Genomic DNA, 22,144 nt, shown 5'->3' on the forward strand with positions numbered 1-22,144 from the left:
ACCCATTTCAAGACAGAGGGTAGGGACACCATTCCTACCCATCATGGCGTGTGGCTCGCACATACCTAATTAGAATGGACACAAGCAACATCTCAAAGAACAACAGTTACAAAAGGTAGGTAACTTTTTTCTTTTCATCTTGAAGTGTACCTTTCTAGTCCAATTAATTAATATTAATGTTGGACCAGATGTTATTCTAGGAGGGAGAGAAAGTCCTATGTGGGGGCAGCTGTGGGAATGGGCAAAGATTTTAGCTCTATAGTAGATTTCCAATGTGTGTACGTACCTCAGCATATCCTCAGAGGCCCAGTATCTCCATATAGATCCTTGATGTGCCTTCTGGCCAAAGGAACAATCGCTCCTGCAGAGTTGCACTCTTGATGGCCACCGATCTGTGTCTGCATAATACCTCCCTCCCTGATGTGCGTTGCAGTCTTGAAACAGATACTAGTGGACTTCATAGATAATGTCAATGCTAAAGCATTAGCTTTCCCTGGAAGCCCTATAGAGCCCAGACCTGTGACATTTCCAGCAGAAGAGCTTCTGCAGGATTCCAGGAATAGGGATCCATGCCCCACTGTGTGTGATACTGTTCACATCCCCTGTCAGGCAAGCCCAGGAATTTAAATTTGCTAATTCCACATCTGTGGCTGCATTGAGGAAATGTAGGAACAAAATGACAAATTAACCTAACAAAGTGTCTTAACAAATGTAATACTAGTATGCCATAGCTGTAATGAATAATTGTCATGCTTTTAATTTAAGTCGCTTATTCCAGAGAACTCTGATCACTGTACAGAAAATAATCTAACAGCAGCCATAACCGGCACATCTATTGTTCTGTTCAAATAATCGCAATAAGATGATGGCAATAATGATGCTATTCAGTTGAGCTTTGCAAGCCAGAGAAATACTATGCTTAAACTTACTGCTGAATAGAGTGCCTGGAACAATAAATAGTCATTCAAACAAGTAGAAACAAAAACTGTGGAGAGAAACTGTTTTGGAAAGGCAAACATTGAAAACTACAGCGGATGTGCTTACACATTAGAGAAAATGTGCTTTCAGTGTTGCTTGCTATAGTAGAGTGGGTTTCATTATGAAACTGTTCGTAGATCAGAGCTAAAACATGCAACCCGAGGCTTTGGTTGGCACACTGGAATTTTATTTAATGGATGCCTCTGCCAGCGTAATGATGAGAACTGCTGTGAGCTCTCAGAGCAATACCAACTGATAAGGGATATTTCTGTCTCGGATCCCTATCCTGCAAAGAGTTATGCACATGCTTAACTTTATGCACTGTAAGTAGTCCCCGCGGTCTCCTCAGTTTTTGTAAAGTTAAGCCTGTATATAGTCTTGGCAGGATCAGGGCATTACATACATTCTTTAACACTTCCTTTGAAAGCTAGCAGAGCCATGCATCAACTTCATTGTTGGACTGCTCTGTTTCTATGTTGTGCAGCCCTCCAAGTGCTACAGAAGGGTGGCCACAGACATACTGGAAAGGAGACAACTGCTAAGAATTAGGCAACACATGTGCCCTTTCCTCTGAAAAATGGGCCTTTTAAAAATATATATATATATATCGTAAAGAGATGCAGAGCCCAGTTCTGCTCTGTTTGTATAGAACTTCTAATGGCTTCAGTGGGAGCAGAATTAGGCAAAGGATGTGATTTAAAAGCCCACAGGTTCTTCATATCTCACTGATATAGGATGGTTCATGCTCTTTTTTTTAAAAATGAATCATAATTATAAAATGAAATAACATTGCCTTTGGTACGTTCATTACTGTAGTTACTGTGGCTCTGATACTGCGCCTCTTAGTCAAGCAAAATTCCCATTGACATCACTTGGGGCTACGTCTACACTGGCCCCTTCTTCGGAAGGGGCATGCTAATTTTGAACTTGGGAATAGGGAAATCCACAGGGGATTTAAATACCCCCCGTGGGATTTAAATAAACATGGCCACCGCTTTTTTTTCCGGCTTGGGGAAAAGCCGGAAAAAAGCGTCTAGACTGGCGTGATCCTCTGGAATAAAGCCCTTTTCCGGAGGATCTCTTATTCCTACTTTGAAGTACTTTGAAGTAGGAATAAGAGATCCTCCGGAAAAGGGCTTTATTCTGGAGGATCGCACCAGTCTAGATGCTTTTTTCCGGCTTTTCCCCAAGCCGGAAAAAAAAGCAGCGGCCATGTTTATTTAAATCCCCCGTGGATTTCCCTATTCCCAAGTTCAAAATTAGCATGCCCCTTCCGAAGAAGGAGCCAGTGTAGACATAGCCTTGGAGATTACTGGTGCAAGGACTGCAACAGGGCCCAGTCCTAGGTGCCTGAGCTGCGATTAAAAAAAAGAAAGCTTCAGCTAGGGTAGTAAAATATGGTCTGTAATTTAGTGCATATGCCAGCAGTGTCTTTATACGTATTTAAATGAAACGCTTACAAGTCTTGCGTTGTACCTACCATGAGGAATACATCAAAACTGTGTTTCAGAACATTTTATGCAGTAACCACACTAAAACACTCAAAGGTGTACATTACATTAAGATAACACTCTTTTAGGGTCATTGAAGGCATCTGGCAGCGCTTTGTATCTCACAATGCACTTGAGACATTTATCTCACACTAACATATGTTTGTTTGTGTTTTATTATCTAATCATAAAATGGCATTTAAAATTGTGCTTTCTTATTAGCTCATAAGGTCATCTGGCCACACACATAGCTGTGTGTGTGAAATCCACTCAGCCCACCTCTGCAGCTGTGGAAGGGCCAAAATGCAGAGGAAATGCTGGAAATGCTGTGCAACATATGCTACCTAGCTCCAAAGTGCTTTTCCACAGGAACAAGTGGGATCAAACAGGGTGTGTGTTTGCCCCCTGTAGCTATGGGATAGCTACAGAGGTGCCCTGTCACTTGACTGTTCCCCTGCACCATGGTGGTGTCACTTGTCCACAGTCCATTATGAAGACTCTCTTTGGTGTATAGGGTGGTATTTTTCACCCCACATCAACACCTAGAACTTTATCACTGGTGTCATTGCACATAGCTACTAATTTTACAAAGATCTGCACAGAATGCTCCTGTTCTGTAGGAGTGTTACCTACGTAGGGAATGCAGGACTGGGAAAAGAATCAGAATACAAGCAACTAACAAAAGGATTCTGCTGGAATAAATTTAGGGAAGAGTGAATGCTTAATAAATATTTTGCCAGTATGTTCTAAATTTATGTTTTAAGCCCCAATGCTACTAAAGACTTTGGGGGTGATGGGGAGGCTTTTGATTTCAGTGGAGGGAAAAAGGATATGCTTTCCTTTGCACTGTCAAGGCATGTGTGCTGTAACATGCTTGTGTGTGAATTAAAGCTCCTTCTCTGTAGTCTTCCTCCAACAGGAAAACCATAATCCTCTGACCACCATGAACCGTATCATTCCTATTATTAAACCTGGGGAGAGCAAGAGATGGACTTTGAAATCACAAAGATTTCAAAGTGAGAGAAGGGCTCCTTAAAATGCAGAGATGGGACAGTAGGAGGGAAATGCAGAGAAAATCACATAAACTTTACAAGTGGAATGAAGAGAAAGTGTATCCCAATTCAGATCAACTGCACTCTCCATGTCATCCCTCTCCATGGTCCAGCTGGGCCACCCATACTCGGGCCATCAGCTCTCAGCCATCATCTCTCTCAGGTGGAGACATACACTTCTCTACCTCCTGACTAGAGTATTCCCTGTTGGAAGCTTGGAATTACAATACATATGCAAATTCAATTCAATTACTAATGGGCTTAATCAAGATATGGGGAGGTGGACCCTTTATAACTGAAGGTGCTAACGGCTTTCTGAACGGCATTCTTCCGGCTGTACCAATCTGTCCACTGACTTTGATCAGATTTAGCACCCTTTCTCCTGATACTTTGTGTAGAGGTAGGGGGATGGGTGACAGAGCATCTATCTCGCCCCCCCTTCTCCTGTTTATTTCGAGTTTTCTTATCCCCCAGTCATAACTCCGTTCATCTGAAGAAGTGGGCACAAAAGCTCATGATACCATCTACATGTTTTATTAGTCTATAAAGTGCTACCAGACCATTTGCTTGCTGTTTTTTTCTGTAACAGACTAACTCGGCTACCCCCTGAAGCTCCTTAAAGTAGAGTGTGAGTGATGAGAGAGGTGAGTCCCTGGGGTAGGGGTGGGCAATTGAGGCCCATGGGTTAGTCCCCACACTGTCACATTTACCTGCCCCTCCACAGGCATGGGGGATCACAGTTTCCATTGGCCGCAGATTGCCATTCAGAGCCAAAAGCACGTTTTGCGGAAAAGTGTCCGTGCCACTCTAGACGCGGTTTTGCACAAGAAAGCCCCGATCGCCATTTTCACGATCGGGGCTCTTTTGTGCAAAACAATACTGCGTTGTCTACACTGGCCTTGCACAAGAGGGCTTTTGCCCGAACGGGAGCAGCATAGCATTTCCGCAAGAACACTGACAATCTTACATGAGATCGTCAGTGTTCTTGCGGAAATTCAAGAGGCCAGTGTAGACAGCTGGCAAGTTTTTCCGCAAAAGCAGCTGCTTTTGCGGAAAAACTTGTCAGTCTAGACGCAGCCAAACATTTTCAAGAGAAGAGCATGACCAGGCCCTAAAAACAGACAAAGGACAAGTAACTGTCAAGAGAGCTGCTTTAGGTCACTGGTTCAATTCTATCCCAGGACGTTATACCTGATAGTTCATTGCCCTTTTGAAGACACAGGAAATTGATGGTCTAGACCAGCGGTTCTCAAACTTTTTGGGCTCTAGAGCCCTTTACATGCGTAAAAATTTATGCGGCGCCCCAGCGGTCCACTGATTGTATGTGTTGTACCTATCGATGTTTCCAGTTTGTCAACCTCACAGAGCCCCTGGAGATGTCTGGGCTCCACGGAGCACAGTTTGAGAAACACTGGTCTAGACCCACTAGGGTGCCAATATCTGTGTCACCATTCATAGTCTTGTTAACAGTCTCAGCTCAGAGGCAAAGAAGTAAATAGGTATAGAAACTGAAATGCACTCTTTTCCACAGGGATGTGTATGCCCTCCAGTCTTCGGGGGTACATTGACAGAACTGGAGGTAGAAGCATGTCCTGCCAGTGACCATGCAGTATATTTTCTGTGGCTAGAATTTCTCTGCATATTCAGTTTTGAGAGGGGAGGGTGGGAATGGGAAATTGAGAAAGTTATTTGGACAGAAGGAAGAAGGGAAAGAGGTTGAAAGAGAGAGGGCAGAGATTTATATTGCTCTCAGATCATATATGGATCGAGAGATGTCATTGTGAGAGCTGCATGTAGAGCATTAAAGAGTTCAAACCTGGGAAATGCATCCAAATCAAGAAGGTCTAAGTGAGATTTTTTTTCCCTTTTAATGCAACAGAGTCAAAGTAACTTTGTAATCTGTCAAGAAAAATTGTGGTTTCATTTTAGAAAATTCTATTTAAGAAAATGGGATTATTTCTGGAGAGCTTTAAAGTATGCTGCCTTGGAGTTTAGTCGTTTTAAAGTTCTCTCATCTTTACTTTTGAGACATGTACAATTGTCATTTTATTTCTTGAGCTTACACAATTTCACAACATTACCTTTTAATTCATTATACAGTATTATGGAGCTGTTGAGGGAGACATAGCAGCTAGATTCATTTGAAATTCTAGGACAAATAGGCTTTAAAAAGCAAATGCATCCATTTTGACACTAATTATGTGTCTTTTCCACATGTCGTAGTATCTCATGTCACAAATTGCTCTCATTTGCTTCTCAGTGCAAAATGTGTGAGAGACGATGAGTGCAAAATGATATGCTTTAACCAGGTATAGAACAGGTCTAAAATCTACAAGAGGTCCTTGCAGCAAACAAAGCAAAGATAGTTTAGAAATCAAATTCTTAGACATGCAAAAGATAAAGACACTTTCAATGTATGTATTAATTATTGACAGAATCTAGATGTAGGTGTAAAGAACATTTCAACATGCACAGAAAGCTGAAGTAAATATTACAGGTACCTGATTAACGTTGCTCTTTCAGGTTCTTTGAGATTTAAATCCAGGAATGATACAGCTAGTTATGCATGTGATACCGATGGTTGGATAACATCTCTAAAAGATGTCTATCCAAGCTGTTTTTAAAAACAATAACAACCTATTGGAGTTAAAATAGCTTTTCTCACTCTACACCTTCTCCACCACTTAGGCAAACACAAAAGATTTGAGTGAATTGGAGAAATCTTGTGTTGTTGAGCTACCATTGGTGTTAGAGAATGGACAACACTAACATGGCTCTTGTGTACCTAATCCTGTAACAGTATCACAAGTCATTTGGAACCACTTGGTGTTTCTGGTCTTCTCCGCATAGAACAGTTCTTTCACTGGCTAGAAGTAAAAATGGGAGAGATAAGAAATGTACTAAGAATAGCTCATTAAAATTAATGGAAACATTTGGTTTTTTTATTTTAAATATACTACACCCAGCCTGCTTACATTATACATAGGCATCTTTAGTATGTCAAAAGAATTTTAAACTGCAATTTTTTTTTTCACCTGTGCTGCAGAATTCAAACCTGGCATGCTTTACACGTAATGTAGTTTGACAGTTCATTTGAAATAAATGTGCCGATAACCCTTAAAAGTGGTAATAAAATACTCTTTGCTCTACTGTACAGATGATTAATACCACTAAAGTAATTAAATTCCATTAGGCTGGGGTTCACGTACCCAAGGAATTGGTGCCAGGATTTAGCAGATCTCCAGTGAGGACAAAAGACTAATGCCTTTTAAAGCCATGTTTCACAAGTAAAATCCCAGGAAAGTCTATATTAACTTAGGACATCTGCTTGTTGTGATTGTTGGAGCTATTGATGCATTGGATCATTAGCAGGGTAGCATAAACTACTGTTTTCCTGTTGACAAGGATCTCTCACCAGGAGCTGCTAGCTTTCTGCAAAGGGAGAGAAGCAAAGCAGGGCAGCCAAGCTGGGTCGTATGCATGGGCTTTGACTTACAGAATTATTGCTAACTGTATAGTCTCTGATGGTAGGAAACAGCATTTTGCCCCCAGCCATTTTTCCCAAGATCAGAGCCAAAGTAACTCTGTCTCCTGCTGTTTTGTAGCTGTAGATTCTTAAAGACTGGCATTATTGTAGTCGATGAACAGTTTGCCCCCTTTCAGATGGCTGCAGTAATGACCCACAGGGGAGGCAGTGGTTAGGCAGTGCTGACAATGTGACCAGGTGCTGCAACATAAGCATTTCATTAAATATTGAAGCAATGGTTTTCAGTTACAGTGGCAAAAAGGAAATTTGGTCTATGTCCAAATATGTGGCTATTTTTTTTCTTTCAACCTCTTCTAATCACATTATTTTTTGCATGACCTTTCTGCTGCTAATTAGCTGCTGTCTTGAAAAGCATTGTGGGTAATATATCTAAGGTAATTCAGCATTCCACTTTACACAGTGGTAATCATTCTTAATGTATGAATGATTTATTTACTGACTATTTTATTTGCAATTTTAAAACATGCAAACCATAAAGACACTCTTATTATTACTATATTTCAGATCTACCAAAACATGAAAGGAATTTAGGTTTCTGTAGAAAAGATACATGGCAGGGACTGGTATCATCACTATATAAACCACTATAAATGTGCAATGAGGGGATGAGTGCAGAGTGTGTCATTAGCAGGTGCAAAACAGGTCTAAAGACTCAGTCCTATCATCATATAGCTGGGCATGCTGCCTTTTGTGTGTCATAAAATAAGCTACTCTAGATGAGTGCAAGAGATAATATGACAAGAAACATCAGTGCTTACTGGTATATATATATCCATGGGTCTCCATGCTGAATCAAGCCCTGCATTAGAAGAAAATCAAGCAAATCCTCAGCTATAAAAACATAAGCACTATAACCATTCTTTGAATACATACATTCATTTGAGAATGTAAATTATCAAAACAATACCACACACGTTATCTTTGCACTTTATGTTCACATGTCCTTGCCATCCTGTTTTTAAAAATGCATTATTCCCTCTCCCTATGTCTTTTTGTATGGAAATACTTGGATCTTTAAAAAAAAAAAAAGTTGAGACAAGGCCTTGAGAACATTCTAATACTTTAATGTACAGCCACTGCATGATGCAGAATGTAAAACTGAACAGTGGACAATGCTCTACTAACTTAGTAACTAATAGACTGAAATAGGTGAGAACCAAAGACCGAACTTTCTACTGATCAAAAGGATGCATTTGGCATCTGTATTTCCTTCTCTATTTTTAATTCTCGCCTGTTCAAAACACATATTTCAAATTCTCTAAATTTCTGCTAAGTGGGATCTCTTTCAAGGATTGCACATAATTTTGTCGTCTTCAATATATTTATTACCCATGCTTTTCTCCCATACAGATTGTTCTGTAAATGAGAAGCTACATGTTAAGGTGTTTTTTCTCGTTTAAAAGGAACTTAAAGGTACCCCCATAGACAAAGACATATTTTTAGAAAGACACATTGTTACACAGAAAAATGAATAAGCATATGTCATTTAATTATGCATATATTTTAAATATATATTATATTAGAATATCCTTGTTAGTATATGTGTGTGTACACACCCTGAAAAAGTCTGATTGAGGGAAGGATCTAACTCACAAATGATTATTTACCCATTTCCGGCTTGATAAGTGTCCAGTTAGTTGAGAAATTTTTACATATTCTATTTTAAATACTTTACATGTCATGATAGCATTTTCCTAATGGTAGCAGAGGTAAAGTACTTGTAAGAATGACGGTCCCCTTCTTTCTTGTATTTCTCTCTGAGAAAAGTCTTCCCTTTTATACATTTTAAAGAAAGGAAAAATTACCTCTTGTTGAAAAAGGAGAGAAAAGGGGGGAGAGAGTGTTTGAATCCATCAGTCCTTACCTCATCAAGATTGTTTAAATCCATTATGTTCTTATTTGATATTCTGTTGCTTACTTAGGAGGCTGAAAATTGGCTGTTGTCCTGAGAAAGTTTAATATAAAAAGAACAATTGGTTACGTTTTTAGGGTTAAACAAATAATAAAGAAATCATAGAACGAGGTCTTTTCTCTACCATGCTTCAGAGCAGAAAAGCTGATTTGCATACAATATAAACATTGGAAAAACAAATTTGTGATACTTCTACAATTAGGTTCATTAAATGATGCCTTCCTGAGATGTAATAGGCCTGATTCCATGCTTACATAAACAAGTGAAAATGTGTGGCATGTAATTTAATGGAAACAAATACAATTACACTGATACAAGTGCAAAATCAAGAACAAGGATTTGGGTTTTTACAGAACATTTTCAAAGATTCCACATAATCAAAGGGAAAGCAGCTGGACAATCTGAAGGTTTTCCTTTTGTTGTTGTTGGTTTTTGTGTTGTAATATTTGGATCATATGCATTGATCTGTCTTGCCTTGGTAATTGTAACTAATAAGAATACTACTACTGCTACTGGAGCCTAATTCACCACTGCATGACTCTATTTTTACAGTGGTGTAATTCTGCCAAAATCAATGGCATTACACTGGTGTAAAATGACTTGAGTAACAGTGGTGAAGCTGTCCTTTTAAGTTTGAGATCGCTTGTGATTTGCTATGGTTATGGCCTATAGCCTGGCTACATAAGACAAAGATTCCAATCTTCTATTTATGTCAGGAGTTCTCTCAATATTCCTTTTTATTGATTATAGAATAGCCTTCCATCTCTTGATTGTTGAAGAAGAAATATTCCAATTTTCTTTTCTGAAAGGTTGAAAAAAATTTGGTTTATATCTGAACTAGTCACAATTGTTAGGATGCATTTTTATAAAGATGTTAACAGGTCAGCAGAGGGACATACAATGCAGTGTGTGTATAACAGTCAAGCTTTTGTGAGATCTCATAATGGTGCATCAATCCTATACCAAAATAAATCACACTCTGAACCCCAATAAAACAGTTAAAACCGGATCCTCTACTTTACCTTTTTTTTTCCTGTTATCTTTTGCTGTGTTCTTTTGAGACTTGGAAACTCTGACTAGGATCAAGAAGGCTAGAGTTTAGCTTTCTTCACACCTCCGTAGGCCGCTACAAATCACAAACAGAAAAAGGAAAAAATGATAGGACTTTGTTACCTCTTTGTTGTAGGAGTATCACTCTTCATACACCGTTATCAAGTATCTCCACAATAATGGATCAGTCATAATGTCTGTACACCTATTCTGAGTTATTCACCCCTTTTATGTATTAATAAATGTGTCTGATTGCAATGGGAAAGGTTCCAGGAATCTTTGTAGCTGTCTATTTCAGTCCGTGAGAAGAAGCCAAAATGCAGATGTTTTTACCAGACAAAGACATTTCCCATTATTTATTGTATTATATCTCATTTTAGGATTTGGGACACAGAAGCAGATACTAATGGTTCTAAGAACCAAAGATTATGGCATTTGTGTTGCTCTATAAGAAAACAAGGAGAGGGGACCAACACTGCTGTAAAACACAGAAACTTCATTTTGGTTTTAATGTCTCACCTTGTGTGCATGCCTTTTTAGCTCTTCTGTAATAAACTTCCAACGTTGATGAGTTATGGATGTGAAGAAACCAGGGGGCTGTTTTTTGTCTCAGGGTGCACGTTTGCCGCTTTGCCATTCTTTTACATTTTCATTCTTCATGCTGATGAGTCAGTGCAGATTTATATTACCATGTTATTATGGATAGTATAGACTGAGTCTCCTTGAAAGTAATGGCATGTGATTGCTTACCCCATTACTTTCAATGGGACTAAGTCTATGTCATCCTTTGGGACTCAATCCCATTGAAAGTAATAGTCTGAGACTGCCCACATCGTTACTGTGCTTTAAATTGGATTGAATTTATACTGATCTGCAGAGGCCTGCCACAAAAGCCTCATTTTTAAGACATAAACTTGATAAAAGTTTTTTGTCAGTGCATGGAAAGTTTAACCGCTAGTTTAAAAAGTGTGTTTGTAATTATTGAAAAGGTCATTTTTTATTGTTCAGGCTCTTTAACATTTGCCCCTTAACTGTTAAAGAGACCCCTGGAGGAACACTTATGTGAAATAATTTCTCTCCCTTAATTCTTCCTTTAATATTGTTCTAGTTCTTTTAGAAAAGATGCTTTTGTCACTTTTGCTTGGTACTTTTGCAGAGCACTCAAGTAGCTAATGTCGGTGACTTTTCATTTTCTCAAACCTTTGAAATATCTCCTTTTTTAAATGCACATAAATAATAATGGATTACTTAGGAAGGAAATTATCTATTGTTCCTACCTGCATGGAAGAATCTTTAATCCTGTTAGCATAAAGTACAAGCCTGGTAAAAACATTTAAGTTACAGAAAAATAAATGTATCTTTGTGTAGCAACCCTTTCTCTGAATCTAATGTTATAGATTTACTAAGTTTATTTGGAACAAGAGCTTTACTTATTCCTTTATTAATATGAGCAGCTAATATTGCTTCAGAAACTCACAGTGCATTTTTATATTTTTATGCTGCCACCAAATGCAATGAGATAAACATGCAATTCATTCTGAAAAGATTAATGTTATGATGATAATGCATTGGCTAAAACTGAGTAAAATTCTGATTTTACTTAAAGTTGTGATTTATCCTAGGAAAAGTTGATGGATGAAATGAGCATATTTAGTTTAGGATTCAAAGAGGAGTACATGTTTCTTTTGTTTGTATGTATATATATATGTGTGTGTGTGTGTGTGTTTACACAATCAGTATCATGGAAGAGATCTGTATATGTCTTTAGTACATATGCCATTCATTTCTACCAAATCCATACTGTAGAATAAAATATACAGTAGCTACCTTATTTAATATATAATGCATCATACAATATCATATAAGAATGAACCTATCCTTTTAGGAAATCACCATGACATAATTCATTTCAAAACAGATCACAGCCCCACAGCTATTACTAGTGATTTAGTAATTGAATCAGCAGCAGCATTTCATACACACTCATATTTATTAAAACCCTTCAGAAGCATTTGAACATATTCCAGTTCGATGGAATGAATGAAAAACATGCCTTTAAGGGGCAGTGTGTACTTTGTTTTTTGCTTATTAGAGAGATTGCTATATGGACAAGTGTCCTAGCTAGTCATGAGTCACTGTAACACAAAAAAATAAAACAAAATATGCTCACAGCCACCTAGCAAAGCCATATTCTCTACTTTCTCTCGTGTATAATAATAGAAATATTCTCTCATGTAATCTTATCTATAATAAATATGAGCATGTTACGTATAGATCATGTGTATATAAGAATTTTGTATATACACACACATCTATACATTTGCATCTTTATATATTTTGTATGCTAGCTATGCACTTTATTACACTTATTAGTTTTTCATTTATTACTGCAGTAATGCCCAGAGGTCTGACTCAGGATTAGCGCTCCATTGTGTTAGGTATGGTATAAACACAAATGAGGAATCTGTTTGTAGAAGGCATTTTTTTTATATGTTTGCAGGGCGGTTGCTATCAAGTGGAACCCCGGATATGAGAGTCACCAGGTGGGTGAAATACCTTTTTTATTTTTTTAACTAACTTCTATTGGTGGAAAGGACAAATTTTCAAGCTTCACAAACCTCTTTTTCAGATCTGGGAAAATAACCAGAGTGTCTAAAATGTGGGGACAACTAGTCAAGTCTGAGGGGCTCATTTATGCTGTAGGAGCCCACTTAAATCTACATTACATTTACAAATATAATATTATAAATAGATGAAGTAATATCCCTGGCCAGCCCCTCAATATAATCATAGTTTAGTTAGGTGATTTCTTACAAGGGTTGTGGCAAAGAGGGATCATGAGGCACTGCAGTATCTTGTTAAATCTAAATATTTTGCAACTACAGCTTCCAGCCATTGGATTTGGCCCTATTGGGAAAGTAAGTTTCACTTGTCTAAGCCAAGGTTTTGGTTGTTGTTATGTCAGCACAGTAGCATTCTCTTCTCGTCCGTCAAGGAACTTATCCTTGGCCGGATGCCATTATTGACCTACTACTGTTTCCTTCAGAGATCCAATCCTTGACCCTGTTATTGCCTTCTGCAAAGCTCATTATTGAGTTGTGTCAAGCTGAGGGAATAACTTTCAATTAATAATTTATTCAGTGAATGTATCCTGTTTTTCTGCATATAGGATATCCCCATTCAGATTGTGATTTCCTCAACTGTGTTTCTTGTTTGCATTTATTTGACTAATGCTATTATAATCTATCTCCCCCTCCCCCACAATGATTTGACGGTGAATATTTTAAAAGCAAGGTTGGTTACTGAGTTGTAATTGGTTGGATAAGTCTCTCGGCCTTTTAAAGGATAAGATCATGTATAGTTTCTGTTCCTTGATTGTATGAGACCACATGCACTCCTGGCATGAAAAAATGCACAAGTGAATTTATGATTCTGCAAATGTTTATGGGTGTGACAAGTAGCCCGCATCATTTAAAGACAGTCAAATGTTTGTGGAGAGTGACTCCAGAACGGTGCGAAATAGCAAAATAAATTCATGCAAAGAGGCTGAACAAATGTTCACTGAAATTGAATTGTGCTCTAATTGTGGCTCAGTGAATTGCAACAGAGTACAGCTAACTATGGTAAATTTATATACCCCATCCTATTAGTGTAATTGCCTAAATATTAATTTTAAAAATTAACATTAGAAGAATTCTTTAATATGAAGTTATCTAAGGATAGGGATGTACCACAGAAACTCAATTTGAATGATATTGCAATTGTCCATATCAGACTGAAACTGTAGAAATTACTATATAGGGCTCCATTTAGGAAAGAATCCTTATTCAGTAAAACAGGAAAAGGAAATGCTTAATGCTAAGCATGAACTTACACCCCATTAGAGTCAGTGGTTCTTAAGCACATGCTTAAGATTAAGTTCTTTACTGAATCAGAGTCAGCAGTGGAGTCACTCCCTAAAATGACAGTAAAAGCTAATAATCTAGCAATACCATATAACAAGCAATACATGGCATTCAGTGCACATCTTAAGATTTTCAACTTTAACAGTGTATTTATCATACACTTCATAATTCAGTAAGTGTAATCGGAGTTTAAATAATATATTGAGGTGACAGTTGTCATAAATGTATATTCAAAGCAAATTTTGAGATGTGGTTTCAACAACAATACTTTGTTTTTGTTGCTGATTTTTATATATGATCCATGGAAATTTTAAATTAAGGTAGGTGTCACCTTTAATTTATTGTTAGGTAGAAAGCACACTTATTTTGTACTCGGAGGATTTATTCAACTTAACTCTGTAATTGCTAGCAATATACAAGCTCATTATATTACAATTTAGTGCATTTAGCACCAGCTGTTATGGAGTTAATGGGAGAGCCAGTAGAAAATGATATATAGCACATAATGTATTTAACATGGATGTGATCATAACATTAAAAATACACCTTCTTTGAATCTACATATATGTACATTTTAAAATTATTGTACATTTATTTATCTGTGCAATATTTTAAAGGATAGCTGAGTTACCTTACAAACCACATTATTTGACATAATGTGAAATCTTACATCCAAAATACTCTAAAATACCGTGTGGTATAATTATTCTCTAACATGTTAGAATAATTATCTTATAATAGATCATAGTTCTCGCTATATCTATCCATATATGCCAGATAAACTCCTATCACAAGAGGAAAGTTGCAGTTCTTTTAATTATTATCTAGGACTTGAGAGTAATGTGGGAAAAATTGTTGAATGTTCTTCTTGGTGTATTAAAGGATGATCTGTGAATGATTATTACTGTACATTTTTTTAAAAACACAAATAAGTAGACAAACCCTTTTAATACACCTAAAGAGGGTAATACACCTTACAAACTCTGGTAAGGGAAAAGTCAGATTAAAAAAAAGAAACTTCTACTAACTTTCACAAATGTTCAGACACACAAAAATCAGAAGTAAAAAATTGGTCCCTTCTCCATAGAGGGAGCCTCACTGAGGTGGATGAGACACAGACTTTTCAGGATGAAACCCCAAATACAGACAAGTTATTGTGATACAAATTGTGCAGCTCTGTCTTCATGTTTACACTGTTTTTAAAGAGTAGTTGCCATGGTAACATAGCATTTCAATATGAGGATTAGAGATTAAAAATCCGGTTTCTACAGCACTTGAATACCCATCTGTACATACACTTCTGACATGAACTCTTAGGGTGCATGAAATGTGTCTATTTTTTCTAGTGTTCATAGAATGCATGTTTTGTTTTTCATAAGGATTAAATCCCAAATAGTTCTCTCAAAATTAATATTTTTCCCTGAGACGAACACGATTCTTTTAAAAAGGGGAGATAAGGTATTCTTATTTTAAGCAAATATTAACATAAGTATGAACATCTATATTTTGACATAGGTAAACTCAGATGGTTTTTGAAAATTTGCCCTATAGGAAGCAGTTGTGCAACCAGTAGATTTCCTCCTTATTGCTGATCCATTCTTCCTGTCTAATCTTCACATGTATTTGTACTGTATCATGATTTCTGAGGCCCTGATTCATCCTTATTCAAGAGAGTATTTATGAATTTAGGTTCCATTCAGCGATTCCAGAGGAGCTCAACAACATGCCTGACATGCTCTCCTGAAGCAGAATCTAGGTACCTTTCAGAAAGCAATCTTTCATGTTTTAGTATTATTTCTTCTTTCTCTCAACAAGTGGTAAAATGTTCTTCATCTTGCTTACTTTCATCCATCAGGATCTCTTGATTGGGATATTTTTTCCATTTCTGTACCCATCTTATCTTTCCTGCCCCAAACCTCGGAGGAATTTGAGGTATAGTGAAGAGAAGATTTTATACATTGTCCTGAATGTGGCAGGATTTGTATCTTTTTGAATACTTTATATTGGTCCAGGAGTGAACAAAGCACTATATGCCTTCCTTTTCTTCACAAATGTCACTTTTTCTGAAACGTTCCACTGTTACTCTTGATTGTATTTGCAGTATTGCCAACTCCAAGCATTCACCTCTTCAACCTATTAAGTTGCATCATGAGGTTTAGCAACTTAACTTTTAGATAAGAATATAAAGTAAGATTCTAATGCAGTTCCTTCAGTCCTGAAACTGGAAGAAGAACATCAGATGTTGAGTGCTTGGGATAGAATCTGAAGGTTTGCAATATCATCAACACCTGACTTTCAAAAATCTCGAGTCAGGCTCCATCAGTCATGAGATTGGCTTAAAAATGATGGTTCTTTTAGTTTCTGAACTTTGCAGGCTACACCAGAGTCACATTTTCCATCTTTTTTAGGCTAGAAACATTAATTCAAAAAAGTGTGGGACTGGGTTTCTCTGGTAACCACCTGACTCCAGGAGCTGGGCATTAAAGAAACCCCACAAATATTGTGGGACTGCATTTATTATAGTAAATTCTGGTCATGGAGGACAAGATGGTTCCTAGAGTGGGCTGAGCCTACCTCATTGTGGGCTTTGATGATCAAGACCTGGACTTTGAATTTGGTTCAGTATACAGTGGGCAGCTAGTGTGGTTCCTGAAGTACCTGGATGATGTGTTTGCATCAGCTTGTCCTGCTTTGCAGGCAGGCAGGCTGCCACACTTGGTACAAGCTGGAGCTTTTCTGGACATAATTCTTACATGAAGAAGTTTACAGTGCATAAAATCATATTACCAGATTAAAAATGTTTTCCTCACCAGACATTGAGGGGTTCAGTCTGGCTTCTGGTAAGACAGATTTTATCTGTTTTAATTAGCTTAAAGTATGTTTTCATTTATCATATTGTGCTGAGTACATCTAGTACTGGAGGCCTGAAGAACATGGTAAGATATTGCACTTAGGTTAAAACAAGGAAGAGCTAATTAGAAACAGTGAAATAACTATAATATATTAATATTTATGTTTTATATTATGTAGGTTATAGAAGTTGGGTTAATATAAAATGGTACTTAATAGAATTGCTAGAGCTGTCTGATAACATTTTCATACAGTGGTCAGGGCATTGAAAAGGGATTTTGCTAGAAATCTACATTACAATAAAATGTTTCCTGCTGTGAGAGATTGTGCAAATGTGGGGGGGGGGGGGAAGCCCTGGACATTTTAGTGTCATTCCCTGTTGTTTACATAGGAATGCTATTCCTTTCATGTTCTAGTTCACTTGGAAAAGTGCCTGTCAGTAATGCAGAATGACATGTATTTTTATGTCTTTTAATGAATGCAGTTCTTTTATTTTTATTGCTTGAAGATCACAGAAGATCTTTGCATAAGGGTGGATCCTGCACCATTGAAGTCAATGGGAGTTTTGCTGTTAGCTTTCGTGGGAACAGAATCAGTGAAAAAGGGTTGTCTTTCCTTATAATGACTGGGCTACATTATTCCGTTTCGAGGTGGCAACTTGGTCCACGGGATCCTTTTCTATGGGAGAGTGCTCCAGGATTGATGTTTATTCCACCCACATAAAGTTTGTTATAGCATTCAGGTTCTGTACTGGCAGAGTGTAGAAATGTTGGTGAGTGTGCGGTGAAATCCAGTTTCCTGACTAAAGCCACAAGTTTGCCTATAAACTAGAAAAAGTAGCCAGAGCTCCTCTGGGCTACTTGCATGAGGTGTTGGGACAATGGGATCTGCATTCGCATTTAAGATTGATGGCCCTCTTCTAGTCTCCTGCTTTGTGGCTTTCCACATCACCTGGGGTTGTGCAGACATCTACTCTCCCTGCAGTCTCCCCATTACAGCTCGTATGGAGGCTTAGGTAGTTCCGAGGACCTTGCACTGGCCCACTGCACTAGGACTCAGTTTCTCCCTCTGATGCTAACCTTGGTCCATGAATGGAATCACTGTACCCTATTTCAGTTGCCAGATGTCCTTTGTTCATACATTCCTACTCTCTCACATCACTAAATTAAATTGGACAGTTTTTGTAAATGCTTAATCCAGAAACTGGATTTGCCAAAATTCAAATTAATTGGTGGTCACTCATCTAATTACCCTATTCCCAATGCCCATCTTACTTCCTGGAATGTATATATAATAAGTGTAGAAAATAAAGACCGCTAAGATTTTGACTCTTAAATAGCATTTCTGTGAGTAAGTGGCAGAATCCTGACTTCGGAGTTTTCATTTGCTTTTAAGAATTTTGATAGTTCTAGTTTGCTGGGACAGTGAATACATTTATATATAAATGGATTATTTGCTATTCATATTTGCTGATTCTTGAGCAATTCGAGGACCTTTCATAAAATGTTGTATTCCTTCGAAGAAATAGTATCTCTCCGAGTAAAAATGTGGAAGGTAAACATGGGGATGGTTCCCACAATTCTTGCCAGAAAAGCACAGAAAAAACACTGTTAACATACAGGCATCTTTGAGACTTTTGGGTCCGCCTCAGCTCTCAGGAACCTGTACCTCTGTGTCATACAGTGTCAGTGAATTAGACCAGTATTTTAATTTTTGGCATGCACATGATCTGACCAAGTGATTATAAAGATTTAGATCTTAACTATTATAATCTAAGCAGGTTACTAGCAAGTGTTTGTAAATTGGGTATATATTGATTTGTCACCCTGCCAGTACATACCTATTCTATGTTCCACTGCCATTTGTATAAGCAAATGTTATGTTATGCTTTCAATTGTTATTCTTAAAGATTGTTTTTAAAATACTTTTTTAAAAACAGGTTATAGGGTAATATAATTTTTCTTGACATTTAACTCATAATTTTTCGAGATTTTCTGTTTTTTTTCTGTATAGTATTAAAAGAATATATTAAATAAAGTAGTAGAAATGTTGAAGCACAATAATTTTACTTTTCTTAAATACAGTAACTAGTTTATTTAATAATATAACATGGTTTGAATTAGTTAAAATGTGTTAAAATTTCAGTGCTCTTTTGAACGTTCATTCGGAATAGCACATAATGACTCTATGTAATATCAAATTTGGACTTGTCCAGGGCAGATTTTACATATTTATATAATCCAAATAGTTTATTGCATAGTAGTGTAACACCATTCAGAAAAATAGAAAATTAGGAAAAGTATGTCTATATATGTAAACAAACTGTAAGTATACATGCAATATAAGTACAATGTGTATATATAATACGTAGAATAGGTGTACTGAAATTTTCTTATAATGTTCAAATTATGGAGTAATGTATATAGTGAAATATAATATGTGTTATAAATAAAGAGATATATTCTGCTCTGGTTCTGGATGTTCATAATTAGAGATGATTTTCAATAGATAATTTTTATAACATATGGAGCTCAACTATGCTTAAAGTTATCAGGGTCCAGGAACTCGTTTAGGACACTTGATGTGTGCCTTGTGTTTTGCTTGTTGGGAACCATGTTTTGTATAATGGTGTATTAGGTCAGCGCAAAAGTATATTTTAATGTTTTTTATATCCGTGTCAGTTTTGCCTGAGAACAAGGACTGTATAATTTATCCCTAAATCTGTTAAAAATAAATAGCTTTTTTTGGTTTAATGTAAAATTAGAATGAATAAACATAGTAAAGCTCAGACTCATCCTAGTGGCTGTTTGAAAATTCCATAGGTGCGGCACAAAGGAATGACCATCATTTCAGTGAAAAATGTGCATAGGTATTTTCAACAAGGAATGAAAAGCAGAACTAGAAAAGTGAAATAACAATAGGGTTCTTTCTTTCTTTCTTTCTTTCTTTCTTTCTTTCTTTCTTTCTTTCTTTCTTTCTTTCTTTCTTTCTTTCTTTCTTTCTTTCTTTCTTTCTTTCTTTCTTTCTTTCTTTCTTTCTCATTGCATTAAAAAGAATAAACCGATTTTCTACATTTCCCCCCTATTTTCTTGTCATGGATATATTAGCATTACATGATGCATACTAATTATAAAGTTGGCTGTAACAAGAATTCCTCTTGTGAATCCATTTAAGAACTGATTGTTTACTATCTTTTTCTGTAAGTATAAAATTTTAATTATGCCACTGACAGGAACTGTGCGTGATACAGTGCTCTACATTTATCACTGGGAGAGGGCCAGTTGCAGAGCTGTTTGACTTTGGAGAAATCCTGATGCGTTTGCAATGTTGAGCAGCAGGTGCCACATTATTATGTACAGAAAAGCAATTAGGAAGCATATTGGATGAATGGGGAGTGCATTAATATTAGCAAGTACATTTGTCAGTGGTTTTGATGCGAGTCTTTTTCTTTTCTTTATGCAACATTAAGATTGTGGCTCTCATAAATTCTCCCCTTAAATTGCCATCTGTTCCCTTGTCATGCAGTAGTGAGGTAGAGAAAAGTTTTCTTGACAAAATGAAAAGAATTTCTTTTATTTAAAGTAGAAGCAAAGGAGCTTATACAAAGTAGGAGAATTGTAGGTTATGTAATTGAGCTTTGCATGTGTTAAGTAATTACCTTTGAATGTAACATTAACTGTGGAATAGTCAGATTTTTTTCCCCAGATTTCATTTTTCAATCATTTACCGTGTTTTTAAAAATACAGTATGAAACAATTCTAACTAGATTATACTGGATTCTTATTCTGCAGACGTTATTTATGCAAAATGGGAATTTTGCCTGATCAGTGTTTGCAGGCATAGTCCATTGGTCCATGATCAGACAAACATAGGAGACAATCTTCTCATGTTACCAGAAGGGAAAAATATGTCAGAATTTAGTTCCCATTTTGAAAAAGGTAATACTGACTTTGGTGTTGTCAATAGCAAGCTGCTCAATGTCTTAATGGAACTTGTTGAACTCTCTGTGAAAAGCTTTGAAATATTTCTTTTACATTCAATTTTATTTTTATAACAGTTTCTAAATTTCAGCTTATTTTTCTTGCAAGGTGATTTTTGAGGAAGACTCTCCCCAATACTATGGCTAGCTTGCTGACTGAGAAGGATGCCGAGGTTTGGGAGGAAAAATGGAATATGGAAAATATTTGTAAAAAGCATAAATATACTTTTCTGGAGAGAGAAGACAGTGTAAAATGTTTTCGGGTATCTCTAACTCTCATAATTTATCAATGTACCTTTGTGGCAGAAAAAAGAACTGGTAGATACCACTGATGTATCTCTATATTTCATGTATTGGGTCTGTTCACCACTGCTCCATCCCTCTGGTTTTACCCTGGTAGAAATCTGTTGACCGATGGATTCACATGGGTCTAAAACTGAAGTAACGCAGTAGAGAATCAGAACCATTGTCTGAATCAGGCATGGAGTTGTCATCTAGGTCCAATCTTCACATGCTCTTCAGTTCTGTGTGAGTGCCTAGCAGTCAACCTCTGAAAATCAGTCCTGCTTCAGAGCCATATCAGTAGTGGAACTTAACATCTTTTCCTTCTGTGTCTTTCCTCTTCTCCCATTGAGCAAATTCTTCAAAGACCAAGGAGATCTGTTTTAGAGATAACTTGAACTAAAGAACTGGCAGCATGAGTTACAAGTGGCAGCAGCAACACTCCAGTGATACTTAAGAGTCAGCTTGTGAATCATCAGAATATAGTATGTCCCAGAAACTGATTAGAAGGTGGGCTTTGTTGTCTGTGTGTATGTGTCAGCGAGCGAGCGAGAGAGATGGAATATGAGATGAAGATAAACTAAAGACTCTTTAAAGAAATCTAAAGAGGTAAAACTATGAAATCACAGCCATGAGAAAAATGGGAGTTTCTGATTCAGCAACTATGTACTCCACTTTGGTTGTAGCAAACCTGAACATATTTTAAAATCTTGGCTATCAAGAGCCCTTCCTATATTTATAGACATCCAAATCCAAGTCTATAGTATTTGCTGTCTGTGTAAAAATGATAGCTACCACAGACAGTACACCCACAATTACCTCACCCCAAATTGCACTCTAAATAGAGACAGCATTAAGAGCTCATTAACTTTTCATTCTTATTTTTAATCGTTTTCCTCTCTTGTACCTGCTGTTTCAGGGTTAAATTCAGGTAGGTATGGCAGTTCCAAAGCCTGTTCCCTCTGAAACACTTAAGCTCTTGGCATCCTTCTGTTGGATGGTATTGGTATGAGAACATGTGTGAAAGAGCTACGCAAGGGCGAAGGGGTATTACATCCTGGGCTCAGTGCAGATCAGAGTTCATTGCTGTTGACCCCAA

General features: G+C 37.1%; 1 long non-coding RNA gene across 1 annotated transcript in view; it reads left to right on the forward strand.

Moving 5' to 3' along the window:
* The window catches only part of LOC142828064 (uncharacterized), an 87,724-nt gene extending 68,171 nt beyond the window's left edge, over positions 1 to 19,553 (forward strand). The window contains exons 2-3 of the long non-coding RNA XR_012902995.2: positions 12,530 to 12,572; positions 17,293 to 19,553. This is a non-coding gene — a long non-coding RNA (uncharacterized LOC142828064). The remainder of the gene's footprint in view (positions 1 to 12,529; positions 12,573 to 17,292) is intronic.
* The last annotated feature ends 2,591 nt before the right edge of the window (positions 19,554 to 22,144 follow it).

Source organism: Pelodiscus sinensis, chromosome 3 (assembly GCF_052426305.1).
Source record: "Pelodiscus sinensis isolate ZL-2025 chromosome 3, ASM5242630v1, whole genome shotgun sequence".
NCBI lineage: Eukaryota > Metazoa > Chordata > Testudines > Trionychidae > Pelodiscus > Pelodiscus sinensis.